At 44.2% G+C, this 18210-nt stretch overlaps 1 protein-coding gene across 2 annotated transcripts in view; it reads right to left on the bottom strand.

Moving 5' to 3' along the window:
• Positions 1 to 18210, bottom strand: part of LOC134845494 (guanine nucleotide-binding protein subunit beta-1-like) — a 492858-nt gene that overhangs the window by 133290 nt on the left and 341358 nt on the right. The gene's annotated exons all lie outside the window — the stretch shown is intronic.

The following is an 18210-nucleotide window of genomic DNA, read 5'->3' as shown; positions in this document are numbered from 1 at the left end:
AAAAGACTTTACTAATGCTACATATCTGCAAATACATCAGACGAAGAATAATAGACAAATTCAACAAAATTTACTCGAGAAAAACGCCCGAAAAGGGTTCCAGTTTGGCGGCCGAACAAATCTAGGAGTGTTTCTCGAAAGTCGTTTACTTTGAGATCTCCGCAGCTCTGGCGACAGTCCTTAAAGCTATTCTGTAGGATACGAGAATATTTTGTTCATTTATGCAAATGATTCTTCGGTAATCAGAAAGTCAGAAGTATCGTAGTAACCGAGTTTACTGTCAGGACTCCCTTCATCGCATATTCCAGTCAAAATCCTAGAAATTTTTTAGGTATGCAAGGAAGAGTAAAGTATAACGTGGATAAGAAAAGAGAGTCACAGATGGTTGGGAATCAGGCCAAACAAATTGAGAAAACTAACACCTGCACAGAATAAACCGGAGTTGAAAGAAACTCAATTTTCAATTGACCTGATATGAGGCTACGGGTCTGTTAGATACTTATAATAAGCTGCACTTTCGTTTCCTGGGCTCTGATCATATTTTATCATTAATAGTGCCGAGTACAACGGCAGCGTTCGCATCTGTATTGCCAGGGAGATTCTCTGCTTAAGAAAACTACCTACCCTGGGTTCCTCGATACACGTGCTCAAGTTCTTACAGAGCTCATTTAGAAAAATCTCATAATCTCAAAGATAGGGCCAGCGGTACCCTGAACTTCAAAAGCTATTGGTTGAAAAATTTATCCATGATCAATTAAATCTCTGTATGTGTCAGATTTGCAACATTCTGCCTCGGCCGCGCTGTTCCGGGGTTACTAACTGAGCCTGCTCTTATTCTATTAGGGGATCGACTACCATCACATCCCACGGGAGCTGCCTACCAACAGCCCATGGGACGAGCGAAATGATCTTTTTAATTTTTTCACTTCCAGGAAGTTATCTTTCACGTCCTCTTAAGGATCAGTTACCCTTTCAACGCACAATAAAGATTTTAACAAAATACGTAGTGTACTTTTAAACAACGAGCCACTCCCTCTTATTAAAAACCCAAAAATTTTAGATTACTTTTGACCCAACGTTATGCTTTGCTGCACACTGTAAAAAATCCGCTGACAATGTTCGCCGCAGGATAGGTGTCTTGAAAGCGGTGGCAGGATCCTCTTGGGGACAGTCTAAAGAAACCCTCCTCTTAACTTACAGAGCCTTAAAACGCCTCATTTTAGATAATGCCTCCCCTGCCGCCAGCAAAGCCTCCATTAACCACCTGCAGGTCACCCAAAATCAAGCCCTCAGAGTTATTACCGGCTCCACACTCATGAGTTCCACTGCCCACCTGCACAGTGAGGTCGAAATCCTCAATGTTCCAAATCACCACACTCTTTTAACCTCTCAATTTTTTTTATCTCGTCATACCGCTCCCATCACCCAAACACGTCAAGTTCGACAATCGATTTTAAGTGCTTTTAAAAGAAGATAGTGACTCCGTTTTAACCAAACTTAACCCTTCACTCAATCTTAATAACCCAGAAAAAGTTTCCACTTTCGCTTTTAACCACCACAAGTCCATTTTGAATCACAACCACACAAATCTAGTAACCAAGTTCCTTGCAGAAATCCCTCCCTATAAAGTAATTTGTATACCGCCCCCTTAGGTCGACTCCACAGAAAAATCTCTCCCCAGAACTACCCGCTGTAAACTCTCCCAACTCCGGTCTGGTTACAGCCGGCTTTTAAACACATACCTCTCCCGACTAGACAACAATGCCCGGACTGTCATCTAGCACCCCACACTAGTTGCCACATTTTTAACTGCCCCAAGAATTCCTCATCACTCACTCCCGCAGACCTGTGGCTTAGGCCGGTGGAAGTTGCGAATTTCATTAGCCTGGAGACGGACGAGCCCAACCCGACCAACGTGCGCTAATGAAAAGAAAAAAAGAAAAGAAAGAAAAAAGACGAAAAATAGCGAAATGATCTGTCCTGTGGAGGTATCGGGGCTCTAAAACGGATGGAATATGAGTGGAGGCGAAACTTTGCTTGATGAAGGCATTTAAATTTGAATGCCTAGAGAATCTCCCTTTTCAGACAAGAGAGGTCATGCCATCCATCTTCGGTTACATCTGCAATCTGGACGTTTTCGCAATCTGAACGTTGCGAAAACGTCGGATAAGTTGAGCGCCCTTAGAACGGATGGCTCTTTTCCAAAATAATCCCCACAAGCAACCTAGCAACAAAAGAGCTCTAGACTTTACTGTTTTCAAACTAATCGGAGAACTATAAATTACTGAGGTTGTATAATGCGAAAAAGTCAGCAATACATCTATCAGAATCGGTGAATACTGCAGAAAAAAATGCTGTCCCACACAAATCTATGTAAAGGGTATTCAAAAATAATGAGGAAAAACTAATTGCAATTAATGGGATGCAAATAATTGACTGCGGTATTTTTCGAAAACGATTAATTCATGATGAAGCAAGCATTTAATTGGCAATTATAGCACGTAGTAAAATAGTATCGTAGGCCTAATGTAGCCTGAATATTCTTTCAGCTTGAAAATGAAAGTGAGAGTAAATTCTATTGACTAGTGGAATTGTTCATATTTTACGACATTAGCGCGTGTGTGATAATAACTGCGGCAGCAAAAACCCAACATCATGGCTATTAAATCAATAGGTAAACGAATTTGCCTAATTGTTGTGATAAACTTATTTTATATTTTCCAGTTGAAATGCGGAGACGGAAAAAATCACAACAACGATGTGGACTGCCCGATCAGGAACAATATGGGTGCATTTATTATTATTATTATTATATTGGATTTAGTGATAAATCACATTTCGATTCAAGCCAGATGAAGCTTCCTTTAGACTGCACTGATTTCAATGCAGAAGAAGTCGTTGAAGCTGAATTCAAACGCGATTCGTTTAAGAGCTATGCCGAGGCAAGTAGACGTGACCCACCTGTAACAAGTCCATCAGAACTCTGGCGAACGGCAATCTGAGGGTAGTTGGTGCAATTAAGAACCGAAACAAATGAAATTGTGATCCACAACCAAAAGCAATGCCAACAGACAACACTCACGTTCATTCAACGTTGCGGAGGAAAAGTAATGAAGTTCATTCCGAAAGCTGTGCGAATCAGTTTTGATGTCTCTCAATAGGACATTAACAGACATTCTAACAGACCGGATTATCAAAGAAAATTGGTCCAAGCCGTATTTTTGCTTGAAAGCCCCGAACAGATCCTAAGACTCTTGACAAAACAACAAGTAGATACGGCTAGTTTAGAGGCCGACAGCCAGCTTTGAAGAAACACTCACCAGCTTTGAAGAAACACTCAGTGCTTCGTACTCTGAAGTACAACAACAACCATGCCAGAGCACATCTAGCACTTTGAAGAACCGACTGATAGCTAACAAACTCAACGCATGCGATGTGCAAGGCGCGGTTCGTATTGCCTCTTCTGATGATAACTTAGCTTCTTCGTCTCTAGAGTCTTTCACTGCTTCAAAGACGAAACATCCTGAACAGACATTGGACCGAAAAAAAAGATCCCCTCATCTACGACTTTCAGCCGCTCCAAGTGGGTTCCAAACTCGTCACTGATTGCGTCCATGGCTTTGCTAGTTTGGCAGGACGTCTGAGTGGTTCACGCATGCAGCATCTCAAGGATTAAATGTCAAAGAATGCGAGTGCAGCTGGAAACCTGTTATTGAAGCTGGAAACCTGTTCTATATTGTTATGTTGAGGTAAGGAGAGTTTTAGGTTGATCCATCTGAAATGGATCAAAGGTCCACTGTCTAATAAAAAGTAACTATAAGGATTGTTCCGACCCTGTTTTTAACAGCGTTCGCGTGTTTTAGGTATTTTGAGACCTTATTATCTAGAGTTGGGGGTATTTTGGTAGTGGCCTTTAAGCTGTAACAAAGATTTTAGTCTCATGTCGCTAGTGAACCGAATTGGCTCCGACAATTTGAAGTAGAAAAACACAAGAGATAGTGTCCCTGACTCTTGAGCCAATAGTTATAGGGCCTATTTTTCTTTAACCTCATATTTGACTTAAGTAGGCGACTGTTACATAGTGTTTTTATGGCGCTCCTGGGTCTTTTTACGACATCATGACTACGGAGTCGAACCCACTTGACACAGCTCCGGGCTACATGCCCATTCTAGAGTACCGGTGGTGCGGTTCAACGGTAACGTATTCACCTTTTGGTTGTACCGCGTTAGCTTTTTAAGAAAACTTGAGAAGATTTCCTGGTGCGCTTTCCGAACGAGGCCTAGCTAACCGAGTAAGGGGGGTCACTAGGGGACAAAAAACGAGTAAAAGACAAAAGCAAAAGAAAAACCAAAAAACATTAGAAACAGGAACAAAAATCCGTAAAACATAAAAAAGACAGTGGCTTTGAACTCCAGGTTAGGTGGATCAAACCTTTATATTAATTAAAATAGTATACGTATACTGTTTTCCAATAAGACCGATCGTCTCGATCACTCAGCAACGTTTTACAGGTGCCCAAGTGTGGGGCGTTGTAGGGTTTTCAGAGAGCTTTTTTGAGGTGACGTCCCATTTGTACCAACAGTCATTTGCACCAAAATGAAAAATCGGTCCCATTTGTACTAAAAATATTCAACTCGTATTCTGATTGGTTGATTTGTGAGCCAACGAATTATTACATTAATTTCCTACTGTTCAAACAGAAGAAAACTAAACAGCAGAATAGTGCCCGCCGCAGTCGCGTCAACGTGTTGCGAGCTTGCCAACAGAGGGTTGGACTCTATACGATTTTTTATTTTGGTACAAATGGGACTGATTTATCCTTTTGGTACTCGTGAATACCCACCCTTTTGTGATATCAGCGGACCACTGTGAGACTTGGCTGGAAGAGGTGACCAGCCCAGGGGGAAAGAGTGACCAACCGGCAGGTGATCAGCCAGCAGTGTGATCAAAGCAGAACAGAGCAAACAGAAGGTCGACAGAGGTTCTGTTTGGTCAAACGGGTATGGTTAAAATCCACTTTATATTTTAGGAAATAAGTGTAAAATTGGATAAGCGAATACCCACCGTTTTGCGGATACGTTTTTACTTGAGCAGAGCTTGGAAACAGGTTCTACGGTTTTCTCTCGAGAGGGTTAGCACCCATCGCGCCTAGGTTAATTTTCGGCATAAGTGGGGGGCTAGAGAGGGGGGAGGTTACAAGGGGGGCTGGTTAAGATAGAGGTAGGCAGTTGCAAATTGTAAAAAGGGGGGACACATTATAGTACCGATACAATCGATATTGTCGATTTAGTTACATTAGTAGACCCAGAGTTTGGAACGATTCCTCTTTAGACCCAGAACAAGAGTTGCAACGCGAGGATATCCAAATTTAAGATCGAATTAAGGTAGGTAAACTGGTCAGATCGGGTGGGGGATCGGAAATAGACACTTTTTGAAATTCGAAAGGAGAATAACCCATAAGATCGTTAGTAGGGGAGAGGAAAACGCGTGACAGTCAGGTACCAGACATTTTTTAAATGAAAAGACGACATTGGTCGCCTTTGAATTTTGTGTGTACTCATCTTTCTGTTTTTTATCATTTATCTCGCTCAAACTTCTTACGTTTTCGGATCCATTTTTGTCGGCTTTTGACAAATAGGTGATCATAAAACACTTGCTAACAAGTCGTGTTTCGACTTGGATCGGATTAATAAAGGGAGGTAATATCAGGGGGGTTAATATGTAATACTTTTGGTTAGTAAGATTGGGTTTTGGGGAAATTTTTTAATACTAGAGCTCAAGTGGTGGTACCAGGGATAGTGATCTAAGTGTCCCAACGCTAAAGATCAAGAGATCAGACTGTCCCAAAGAAGAAGAGATCCGACTGTCCCAACACTTGAGCAGATAGACTTGGGACAGCACGAAGTGTCCCAACACTTGGACGAAGGGTCTTGGGACAGTGCGAAGTGTCCCAACACTTGAGCAGGTGGTCTTGGGACAGCACGAAGTGTCCCAACACTTGAACGAAGGGTCGTGGGACAGTGCGAAGTGTCCCAACACTGGAGTGGGAGGTCTTGGGACAGCACGAAGTGTCCCAACACTTGAACGAAGGGTCTTGGGACAGTGCAAAGTGTCCCAACACTTGAGTGGGAGGTCTCGGGACAGTGCGAAGTGTCCCAACACTTGAACGGGTAGTCTATAGACAGCACGAAGTGTCCAAACACTAGGACGAAAGGTCTTGGGACGGTGCGAATTGTCCCAACACTTGAACAGGGAGGTCTTGGGACAGTGTGAAGTGTCCTAACACTTGAACACGGAGATCTTGGGACAGTGTGAAGTGACCCAACACTTGAACAGGGAGGTCTTGGGACGGTGCGAGTTGTCCCAACACTAGAACAAAGAGGTCTTGGGACGGTGCGAGTTGTCCCAACACTTGAGCGTAGGGTCCTAGGAGGGTTAGAAGACGTCCTGGGATAGTGTGAAGTGTCCCAACACTTGAGTAAAAGCACCAGGACCCAATCAAAACGACCAAAACAGCTAAAAATCCACACTATTGAGATTACGAACTCGAATGGTTTTTTCTTACAAGAAGTAGGAATATTTTTTATTTTTTTTTTATTTTTAAATTTTAGAATAGGAACTTGTACAATTTAGAATTGTAAAAAAAATGTAAATAAAAATAATGAAGAAAACTAGAGTATCCTTAACTGAAAGAAAAGGTACAGGACCTAAGCAGAGCCATACCTCAATGCAAAAGAAATCGACACAAACAAATCCGAGAATAATGAGAAAGAATATTTCAGTGAATATGGTCAGCACAAGAAGCGTCAAGGAGCAGAAAGTGAAACAGAAGACGTTGGAAGAACAAGGCGTACCAGCAAATGAGACAGATCTAGAGACACCAGATCAGAGCATAGACGGGATAGAACGCAAGATTACGGAATCAACTCCGATGACTAAACACAGTGGAAAAAGAAAAGAACACCATAGAGTTCTCACCAATAGCCAATCAAGGAGAGGTAACCAACACATCAGAGACGATAAAAGATGACTCACAAACGAAGAAAACGTCCTTCACTGAAAGGATTGGTGAGATGGTCAGAATAAAACCAAGATTTGAAGAGACAACAACTGCAAACGAGAGGAGCAAAACCTTTGGGACGGTTTCTACGATAACGACGGAAACCAGGCAGGAAATGGGAGAAGCCTCGCAAGTAGCAGCAGTTAGCCCAGACGAACGAATTAAGGAAACAAGAACAACCTCGGTGGAGCTGGGGGATTTGATGACAAAGTTGAATGAGATAGACAAAAAGTTGAAGTGCAGTGAAGAGGACCGCCTGGAATTAAAGAAGGAAATAATACACAATAAGCACGAGAACCAGGATAACTACTATTCTTTAGCACGGAAGATAAGCTACAACAGATGTCGGACAAAGTAGAGACCACTGACAAAGAGCTAGAGAAACATATCAAAAAAGATATGGAAGAAATGAACAAATGGTACGACAGTGTGAATGAAAAGTTGTGGAACCTTGAGACTAGAAAGAATACAACGAGCAAGGACCAAGCTGAAATTTATTGTGCCATACAGTCCAAACTGGATTCGCTCTTGAGAAATTCTATAGCACAGGATAAACTGGCAACAGACAAACCACAAGGCACCAGAGTCGACTGTATAGAACCACAACGGAATAAACGGGAATCTACACCGTTACCCCGGAGTGCAGCGAGTATAGGGACAGGGGGATCCAAGAAACATCATGAAGGGTGGTACCTCAAACTCGACAAATCTACCAGGGGACTACAGCACGAACACTAATGTAGCACTTGACGCCATGACATGGGCAAGCACCTGGGAAATGATGAACAGGACACTGGAAGCGCTCGTGACAAGGAACACTGACTCGAGTGAAAGAGGAAGTGGTAAATCCAGGAAGACCTTCAAGAAACCCAAACAGTTTAAAGACGACTCGGATTGCTGCATTGACAAATGGGTAAAAACCATGAGACTACACTTAAAACAAAATAACTTGATTGACAAAAGGCAGGCCTGCACAGCAATACTGATCAATCTCGAGGGCACAGCGTTGAAATGCGTAGTAGCAAAGAAGGAAGAGGAACGTGATACGGCAGACAAGGTCTTCGAAATACTGTTGAACTGATTCGGATCAGGAATGAAGGGCCACCAACCTATGATGAGATTTGAAAAAAGAATACAAAGGGACGACGAGTCAATCGATCGGTTCCTGGATGATCTTGAGAGCTCGAGAAAAAGGAGTGATCCGGAAGAATCAACAAATAGAAGAATTTCAGCATCGCTTCGAAGTTTATCGACGGGGTAAAAAGTGACGATTGAGAACGATGTTGGCGACGTATTATACACTATCAAAGGATAATGCACCAACGCAGAAGAGATGAGACAAAAGTCTAGGGAGTACATGTTGATGAAACCAAAAAAAGTACCCGTACTCAGAGGGCGGGAATATGCAAGGGAGAAGCCAACCACAAAGGTCGTCATGGTAAAAGCCTAGAGATGATATGGATAAACGTAGGTCATGTGCAAATTGCGGATCAGCGGATCATCACGTAGCGGATTGCACGACATACAAAACAAAGCATGCAAAGTCTGGGATACGCGCCGGATGAAGAAGACATGAGCCAAACGGAGGAACACGAGTTTTATAGTGGCTTAATCATCAAGTGGGCGCAAGGTGCTTCTTCTGTAATCAAGAGGGCCATTTCAGGATGGACTGTCCGTTGTTTTGGGAGGCTGTGAAGAGTCAAAATCATCCAAAACACAAGTTAGCACTGGCTGTGGTACAGAATACGAGGAACAGACAAGCCGAAATTGATTTGAAGAACACGGAGGCAGCGAGTGCGGAATTAGCGACAAAATCGGTGAAAGCTGTAACGCAAGTCAAAACTGCCATGGAGGCCGAGGCTGGGAATTCACTGAAGATAAACTTTGAGAAAGCAGCTGCAGAAGCAATCAACAAAGTGAAGCAAGACTTGGCGACAAAAGAAATCGAGCAACAACTGAAGCAGGAGATAGAGAAGCAGAGATTGAATGAGACACTCTGCAGAACAATCCCACTGCCGGAGGCCACAGAGAGCGCAAGAAACGGTGGTAATTGTAACACTCTAAATATGGTGACTGGAAAACCATTTGGCACAACAAAAACGAGAATATTGTCGATAATCACAGTGGGCAGTCACGAAGTAATAAGAAACCTGAGTAAACCGAGCGATCAGACGATAATGCACATTGATGTGTACGTAGATTATTTGAGTGCGGTAAGCCCACAAACAACTTCTGGAGCCGTGAGGGCTCTACTCACAAGAGGTAGCAGCAAATCAGTTCGCGTCCACAATAGGTACACGGAAGCCTATGGTCCACATGAGGTAATGCTAAACATAGATGGAATAAACATCTACACGGAGACTATGATAACATTTGATGAAGACCTAGCCGGACAAATCTACGTGGGTAGAGAAGAACTAAAAGTGAGATCGATAGGACACTGTGCCATGTTAGAAGAAGACGCGATGCATATCGGGACGGAAGCAGACGTATCTGCACACGTACTAGAGATAAGCGGAAAGAAGACTCAATTGCATGGGTTACCGGACACAGGAGCGGTCTTGAGCGTCATAACAATCGAAACATGGAAGAGGATGGGCTTCGACAAAGACGACTTGATAGACTCGAGAATACGGCTGTCGGCAGCAAGAAAAGGGGCCCAGCGGGTACTAGGCAGGACACCAATAATAGCCCTAAACTTGGGGGAACGCAGTTTGTGGATGAGCTTTCTCGTGGTGGAGAAACTAGACGAATCTGACCAATTGATTTTAGGCAGAGACTTCATCAGGAATTTCGATGTAACAATTGATCTAAACAATGCGATGTTCAGGATTCGGAACCCGGAAAGGAAGTACGTAATTAAACCGGTAAATTTGAGAATGGCCAATGAGAATAAAGCACCGGTATTCTTGAGTAGGAGGGTAAGGCTGAAAGCAAACGAAGCGACAATAGTAAGCTTGCGGATGAAACATTATAATGAACTAAGTGACAATAAACAAGTATGCATAGTCCAAAATCCAAATAGTCAAAGTGCTGCTGTTTTAGGAAGATCCTTCTCGATAACCAAGAGTGGCCTCTGCGGCAGTGTCTTGTTGAATACTTTTGAAATACCCATCACAATACGGAGGGGAAGGAAATTGGGATACGCTCTACCTGTGAAAACTCGATTTGAAATGACTTAAAATGTATAAGAAAATGAAATTCTTGCTTGCCCGAATCATAAGGATAGGATTTTTATCTTGAAGACAAAAAAATATTCATCGGGTCTTGTGAAATCGCTTAAGTCAGAGACAGACGATGGGCTTTCAAGCTGTTCGAATTTTCCGCATTGACCAACACTAGAGGAATTAGAAGTGTATAAACCAGTTTTACGAGAGATAGATGACTTGAGGGGTAAGGTTACGGACGAACAGCTCGAAGCCATCAAGGACGTACTAGATCGGAACGAGGACGTTTTTTCGAAACAGAAGGCAGACATTGGATGTTGTAACTTCGTTTAAAACGAAATAGAGCTTGAGGATTCGGCGGTACCACACACGGAGGGGGCGAGGCGTATCAACCCTAACAAATTGGATGCATGTAGAAAAGAGATAGAAACCCTGCTAGAGTATGATATGATAGAACCATCCAAATCACCATGGGCGTGGGGAGTAGTGATGGCTAAGAAGGAAGGCGACCACCTAAGGTTTTGTTTTGACTTTCGATATCTGAACTCCGTCATGGTGAAGGATGCCTATTCCATACCTAGGATTGATCAGAGCCTCTCGAAACTAGGGGATGCAAAGTTTTTTGCAATTCTTCATTTAGGATTGGCTTTTTGGCAGGTTCCACTGAGGAAGCAGGACAGGGACAAAACAGGGTAACGCATTGAACAAAGTGTAACGATGACAAGTGTTGTCAAACGCATTGACAAGTGTAACGATGAAATTTGGCAACCTGGTGATGTGCTACGTAGACGACGTGGTATTAGCGACGCCTACTTTAGAGGACCACATCGAGCGACTAGACAAGGTGTTCGCTTGCATGAAAAGGGCGGGACTAAAATGCAAGCCATCGAAGTGCGAGATACTCAAGGAATCAATTAAATACCTGGGGAAAATGGTGGATAGACATGGCATCAGACCAGACCCAGACGCAGTAGAAGCGGTTCTGACCTGGAAATCACCGAAAACGGAGCATCAACTGATGAGCTTCTTGGATTTTGCGAACTATTACAGGGAATTGATTAAGGGCTATGCGGACCAAGTGTACAGTGTACACGATGCAACATTTCGTGAGGCACAAAGGCAAGAAATTCATGTTTAACAACGCAGCAAAAGAGTCATTCCCAAGAATAAAGACGGAATTGTGTGAAGCACCTGTGCTAGGTATGCCAACGGGAAAAGGAATGTACGTGCTGGTTACGGATGCGTTAGTGGTAGCGATCTCTGGCATACTCCATCAAGAGCAGGAATGGAGCGGGAAGACAGTCTTGAGACCAATAGCATACGGGAGCAAAAACTTGAGTGATACAGAGATGAGGTACGGGGCAACCAAGGTAGAAATGTTTGCGTTGGTCACCTGTGTAGAGAAATACAGGGCGTACCTAGGTAGCGAACCATACAAGTTACGGGTCGACAATAGAGCACTCAGCTGGTTGAAGACGTACTCATTGGATCAGAGCTACATTGAGAGATGGATAATTTGCTTGGATGGCTACAATATGATCATTGAACAGAGAACAAGGGACAAACATCAAAATGCCGATAGCTTGAGTAAGAAGACGGAATTCTACGAAAGACAGGAACAAAGGGAGGAGGATAGGCCAGAAATCAAAGATTGCTTCTCTTTTATGGACAAGGAAACGTACGATAGCTTTTCACTCTCGAGGTGGCTCGGGAACTCAGGTAAACCTATAGAGGATTATCCCGAGCTACCAGAGGAGCGTCCAGAGAAAACATTTTGAAGAGAAACTGAGGGATGCCAATGGAACTAATGCTCAAGTCAAAAATAGTGAGGGAAACACTAAAGGCAAAAGGCTAAGATCTCAATCAAGTAGAGACTGGGAGGGCGGAGATAGGTGAGTACTTGAGGAGATTACTTGAGAATCTAGCAGACGATAAACCCGTAGTCTGGAACAAAACCGTATTCTGACTTCTGGATAAAGACGAACCAGAAGTCAGAATACTGAGAAGAAATGAGGCAGCGTATGGCGACGACTCGTTGAAAGAAAAGCAACTTGATGACAAAGAAGTCGTGCAGTCACTAGTTGAGAAAATCCCGGAAGAGATACTAAGGCAGACTATAGTTCGAAAGAAGAAAGTGTCATTTAGGGAGGAGGCCGAACACCTTGGATTGGGTCAAGAGTCCGGGGAGTGGCCTACATCAGAAGAAGATGCTGAAGAAGAGAAAGTGCCCGGGGAGTCCGATGAAAGGGATGAAGTCTCAGAGAAAAGTGGCAATGACCAAGATAGTCTTTGTATGATATTGGCAGAAGAGAAAATGAGGCACCGCGACAGGGAACTACAAACTGACTCATCCTCAGGAACGTACAATCTAGATCAACAGGAGGTGTACGGAGGTGGAGAGCTTGAGAAAATTGCAGTATCAAGGATTTCGTTCAGAGAGCAATCGTGCAATTCAAATGTCAGAAAAAACCTGGTGCCAGATGATGACAGGAAGGTCTTGAGAAGGATAGTTTGCGTCAAGCTAAAAGACGACATTCACAGTCCTGGAGAACTGAATGGTCAGATGATGGCATTGAAGGAACACGTCAAAGCGAGATACAGACTGTCGGATCTGATACAAGCACAGAAGAATGAAAAGATGACGAGCAATCTCTCATAATTGATCCGGACAGGAGTCAAAGAGAAAGGGAATCTGGAGGAAGATAGTTACAAGATCTTGAGCCAGTTCTACAAAGAGAGAAAAAATTTACTCTATCACACAGCTGATGGTGTGGTAGCCTGTAGAAGAAATGATGAGGAGAAGATATTTCACAAGCATAATATCATCATACTACCACAGTTATACCAGACGGAAGTGCTATTCAGATCTCACGATCAAATGGGACATCAGGGGATAGACAAGGTACAACAAAGAATGCTACACAGGTTTGATTGGCCAGGGTTAAGAAAGGTTTGCGAGAGATGGGTGAACGCATGCCTGGCGTGTTTACAAGTGAAAGACACAAGAAAATTGAAGTTCCCCCTCAATTCCGTAGAGAGCTCGGAATTTAACGAAGTCGTGCAGATAGACCATCAGAAGATCTGCATGACTGACTCGGGATATAACCAAATACTGGTCACAATAGATCACTTTACGAAGTTGTGCCATGTCAAACAGCCTCAGCGGAGGAGACTTGTGACCATTTGATAACGCATTGGATATCGCGATATGGTTGTCCGATGACATTCCAATCGGACAACGGGAAAGTCTTTGTGGGGGACCTAACAAAAGAGTTGATGAGGAGATCACACATTGCTCCAGCACACTCAACAACTTACCATCCTCAGACTAACGGATTAGTGGAGAGACAAAACAGAACGCTGGTGAACATGCTCAGGGTGTTTTGCTCGAGATACATGACAGACTGGGATAAGTGTCTGCCGCAAGTGGTAGTGGCGTACAACAGCACGCAACACTCAACAACAGGAATCAGCCCTTTCATGATGTTAACGGGCAGGGAGAGAGCGATGCCCCTAACATTCTTTTATCCAGAATACGAAGGGAAAAAGACGTCGCCTCAGGCGTATGTGAAGAAGCGGTCAAGAGACAATAGGAAGTAAACGAGCTCTGCAGGAGGAAAACGGCGCAAGCACAAATGAGACAGCGGAAGAAGTATGATGAAAAAACACTTCGAGCGAAACCCTATGCAGTGGGACAATATGTCTGGGTGTTCCAGAATATCATACATCCGAAGGGCGCACGAAAAAATTGCTAAAGACATGGCGAGGACCGTTCATGATAATGGAGGTACACCAGCAGGGGCGGTTCTACCGCTTGAGTACAGGGCGTGCAGCGCACTATGAAAATCTGAAACCTCTTGTCCCATCACCGGAAGACTGGCGTGTACCGCAGAATATGGAAGGACTCGAGTACCTACTGGTAGAGCCAGCATGTGAAGTGAACGAAAAAGGCACCAGAGAGAAGAATGACGGCAACGAGGACGTGAGCATGGATGATAATGAGAAAATAGATGCAGATTCAGATGCGGGATCTAGAGGCCGACTCCAAGAGAGAATATCAGAAGGTCGATTTTCTATTTAGGCAGAGACCGGGGTTGGGAGGCATGGCTGCGCTTCCTCCTTCAGTTTCACAAGTTCCGGGCAAATACCTGTGCTTTTTGGTAACAAGGGTCAATGAAAGGAGCACGATAGACCCCGAATAGGTGATGTTGGCACTAACGAGGCTAAAGGACTTCATGATCGAAAGAGGGATACTGGAGGTCTCGATGCCGGTCTACGACCCAAACGGAGGCAAGTTGAACCCTAGGAAACTGTACGCCATCCTACACGTGGTCTTTGCAGAAACAGAGATAACGGTGCACCTACACAGGAAATACTACTTGAGTGTCGCCTGAGCTTTGGGCGGACATGGAAGTCTTGAGTCAGGAGGCAAAGGATGGTCGCGTTAGGTCAAATGATGATCGAGTTAGGTTAAAGGGGGCAAGAGTTAGCTACAAGGGAGCACGAAGCAGGCATGACAATTAAATCTTAGAGAGTTGATGGTGCTAAAACATGAAATGATTCTGCATGCTCTTAAAATCACTAATTGAATTATTTTAGCAAAGAATTATTGGGATAATTGTTTTAAAACACAATAATGGGGGAGGCTCAGGTTAGGCACAGAACGTCTTGGTCTAAAAAATGGATTTTGTTTTCAGATTGATTTGCAAAATTGAAATGACAATCAAGCCACACCCATTTGAAGGAAGAAGGAGATCTTGAGCAAGTTCTCTAATAGCAGTATCAGAGGGAAACTTTTCTCAAGAATCAATTGGGGAAAGGTAGTTCTTGAGTCTAACTAGTAAGGTACTTCTCGAGTTGGTTTGGGGAAAGTATTTCTTGAGTTGGTTGATACGTGAGATCGCCTGAAAATAGAATGACGATGGCGGATCGCTTCTGGAATTCTATGCCGCTAGCGCTCAAAAGGCCTACCCTTGACGAGCTATACAAGCGCTTGAGGGATCTCGGCTATACCCAGGTCGATGAGAGATTGGCGGTGATGTTGAACTCTATCCTACAGTTAGAGGCGCAAGGTGAATGCAGAGAATCAGCGACAGAGGCCGTGTTGATGGTTGGCTACACTTCAGAGGAAATACCCAGTCAGGAACAGACCAGATGGCTATCCTGGAACGTGGATGGAGGTGTGAGGGGATTCGACTTGGCAAGAAATCCCGGGTTGAGTAACAACACAGAATATGGTGCGCGAGAATTCCCCCTCCCCACCAGACCGCAGGCGGGATTCGCAGCCCAATCTACGAGCAGGCCATTGTCCATGATACGGTCTCAGCAAACAGAAGAGGCATACCCGGATCTCAGTAACTTGAAGAAGGAACTAGAAAAGGCTCAGAGGGAGCGAGAAAAATCGAACCCTTGACGAGTATAGCTCGTCAAGGGTATGCTGAGACCGGGTATGCTGATACTGTATAGCTCGTATGCTGAGACCGGGTATGCTGATACTGTATAGCTCGTCAAGAATAGGCGCTCAAAAGGCCTACCCTTGACGAGCTATACAAGCGCTTGGATGATAATGAGAAAATAGATGCAGATTCAGATGCGGGATCTAGAGGCCGACTCCAAGAGAGAATATCAGAAGGTCGAGTTTCTATTTAGGCAGAGACCGGGGTTGGGAGGCATGGCTGCGCTTCCTCCTTCAGTTTCACAAGTTCCGGGCAAATACCTGTGCTTTTTGGTAACAAGGGTCAATGAAAGGAGCACGATAGACCCCGAATAGGTGATGTTGGCACTAACGAGGCTGAAGGACTTCATGATCGAAAGAGGGATACTGGAGGTCTCGATGCCGGTCTACGACCCAAACGGAGGCAAGTTGAACCCTAGGAAACTGTACGCCATCCTACACGTGGTCTTTGCAGAAACAGAGATAACGGTGCACCTACACAGGAAATACTACTTGAGTGTCGCCTGAGCTTTGGGCGGACATGGAAGTCTTGAGTCAGGAGGCAAAGGATGGTCGCGTTAGGTCAAATGATGATCGAGTTAGGTTAAAGGGGGCAAGAGTTAGCTACAAGGGAGCACGAAGCAGGCATGACAATTAAATCTTAGAGAGTTGATGGTGCTAAAACATGAAATGATTCTGCATGCTCTTAAAATCACTAATTGAATTATTTTAGCAAAGAAGTATTGGGATAATTGTTTTAAAACACAATAATGGGGGAGGCTCAGGTTAGGCACAGAACGTCTTGGTCTAAAAAATGGATTTTGTTTTCAGATTGATTTGCAAAATTGAAATGACAATCAAGCCACACCCATTTGAAGGAAGAAGGAGATCTTGAGCAAGTTCTCTAATAGCAGTATCAGAGGGAAACTTTTCTCAAGAATCAATTGGGGAAAGGTAGTTCTTGAGTCTAACTAGTAAGGTACTTCTCGAGTTGGTTTGGGGAAAGTATTTCTTGAGTTGGTTGATACGTGAGATCGCCTGAAAATAGAATGACGATGGCGGATCGCTTCTGGAATTCTATGCCGCTAGCGCTCAAAAGGCCTACCCTTGACGAGCTATACAAGCGCTTGAGGGATCTCGGCTATACCCAGGTCGATGAGAGATTGGCGGTGATGTTGAACTCTATCCTACAGTTAGAGGCGCAAGGTGAATGCAGAGAATCAGCGACAGAGGCCGTGTTGATGGTTGGCTACACTTCAGAGGAAATACCCAGTCAGGAACAGACCAGATGGCTATCCTGGAACGTGGATGGAGGTGTGAGGGGATTCGACTTGGCAAGAAATCCCGGGTTGAGTAACAACACAGAATATGGTGCGCGAGAATTCCCCCTCCCCACCAGACCGCAGGCGGGATTCGCAGCCCAATCTACGAGCAGGCCATTGTCCATGATACGGTCTCAGCAAACAGAAGAGGCATACCCGGATCTCAGTAACTTGAAGAAGGAACTAGAAAAGGCTCAGAGGGAGCGAGAAAAATCGAACCCTTGACGAGTATAGCTCGTCAAGGGTATGCTGAGACCGGGTATGCTGATACTGTATAGCTCGTATGCTGAGACCGGGTATGCTGATACTGTATAGCTCGTCAAGAATAGGCGCTCAAAAGGCCTACCCTTGACGAGCTATACAAGCGCTTGGATGATAATGAGAAAATAGATGCAGATTCAGATGCGGGATCTAGAGGCCGACTCCAAGAGAGAATATCAGAAGGTCGAGTTTCTATTTAGGCAGAGACCGGGGTTGGGAGGCATGGCTGCGCTTCCTCCTTCAGTTTCACAAGTTCCGGGCAAATACCTGTGCTTTTTGGTAACAAGGGTCAATGAAAGGAGCACGATAGACCCCGAATAGGTGATGTTGGCACTAACGAGGCTGAAGGACTTCATGATCGAAAGAGGGATACTGGAGGTCTCGATGCCGGTCTACGACCCAAACGGAGGCAAGTTGAACCCTAGGAAACTGTACGCCATCCTACACGTGGTCTTTGCAGAAACAGAGATAACGGTGCACCTACACAGGAAATACTACTTGAGTGTCGCCTGAGCTTTGGGCGGACATGGAAGTCTTGAGTCAGGAGGCAAAGGATGGTCGCGTTAGGTCAAATGATGATCGAGTTAGGTTAAAGGGGGCAAGAGTTAGCTACAAGGGAGCACGAAGCAGGCATGACAATTAAATCTTAGAGAGTTGATGGTGCTAAAACATGAAATGATTCTGCATGCTCTTAAAATCACTAATTGAATTATTTTAGCAAAGAAGTATTGGGATAATTGTTTTAAAACACAATAATGGGGGAGGCTCAGGTTAGGCACAGAACGTCTTGGTCTAAAAAATGGATTTTGTTTTCAGATTGATTTGCAAAATTGAAATGACAATCAAGCCACACCCATTTGAAGGAAGAAGGAGATCTTGAGCAAGTTCTCTAATAGCAGTATCAGAGGGAAACTTTTCTCAAGAATCAATTGGGGAAAGGTAGTTCTTGAGTCTAACTAGTAAGG

Source organism: Symsagittifera roscoffensis, chromosome 5 (genome assembly GCF_963678635.1).
Source record: "Symsagittifera roscoffensis chromosome 5, txSymRosc1.1, whole genome shotgun sequence".
Taxonomy (NCBI): Eukaryota; Metazoa; Xenacoelomorpha; order Acoela; family Convolutidae; genus Symsagittifera; species Symsagittifera roscoffensis.
This window is presented reverse-complemented; position numbering and strand designations above follow the sequence as displayed.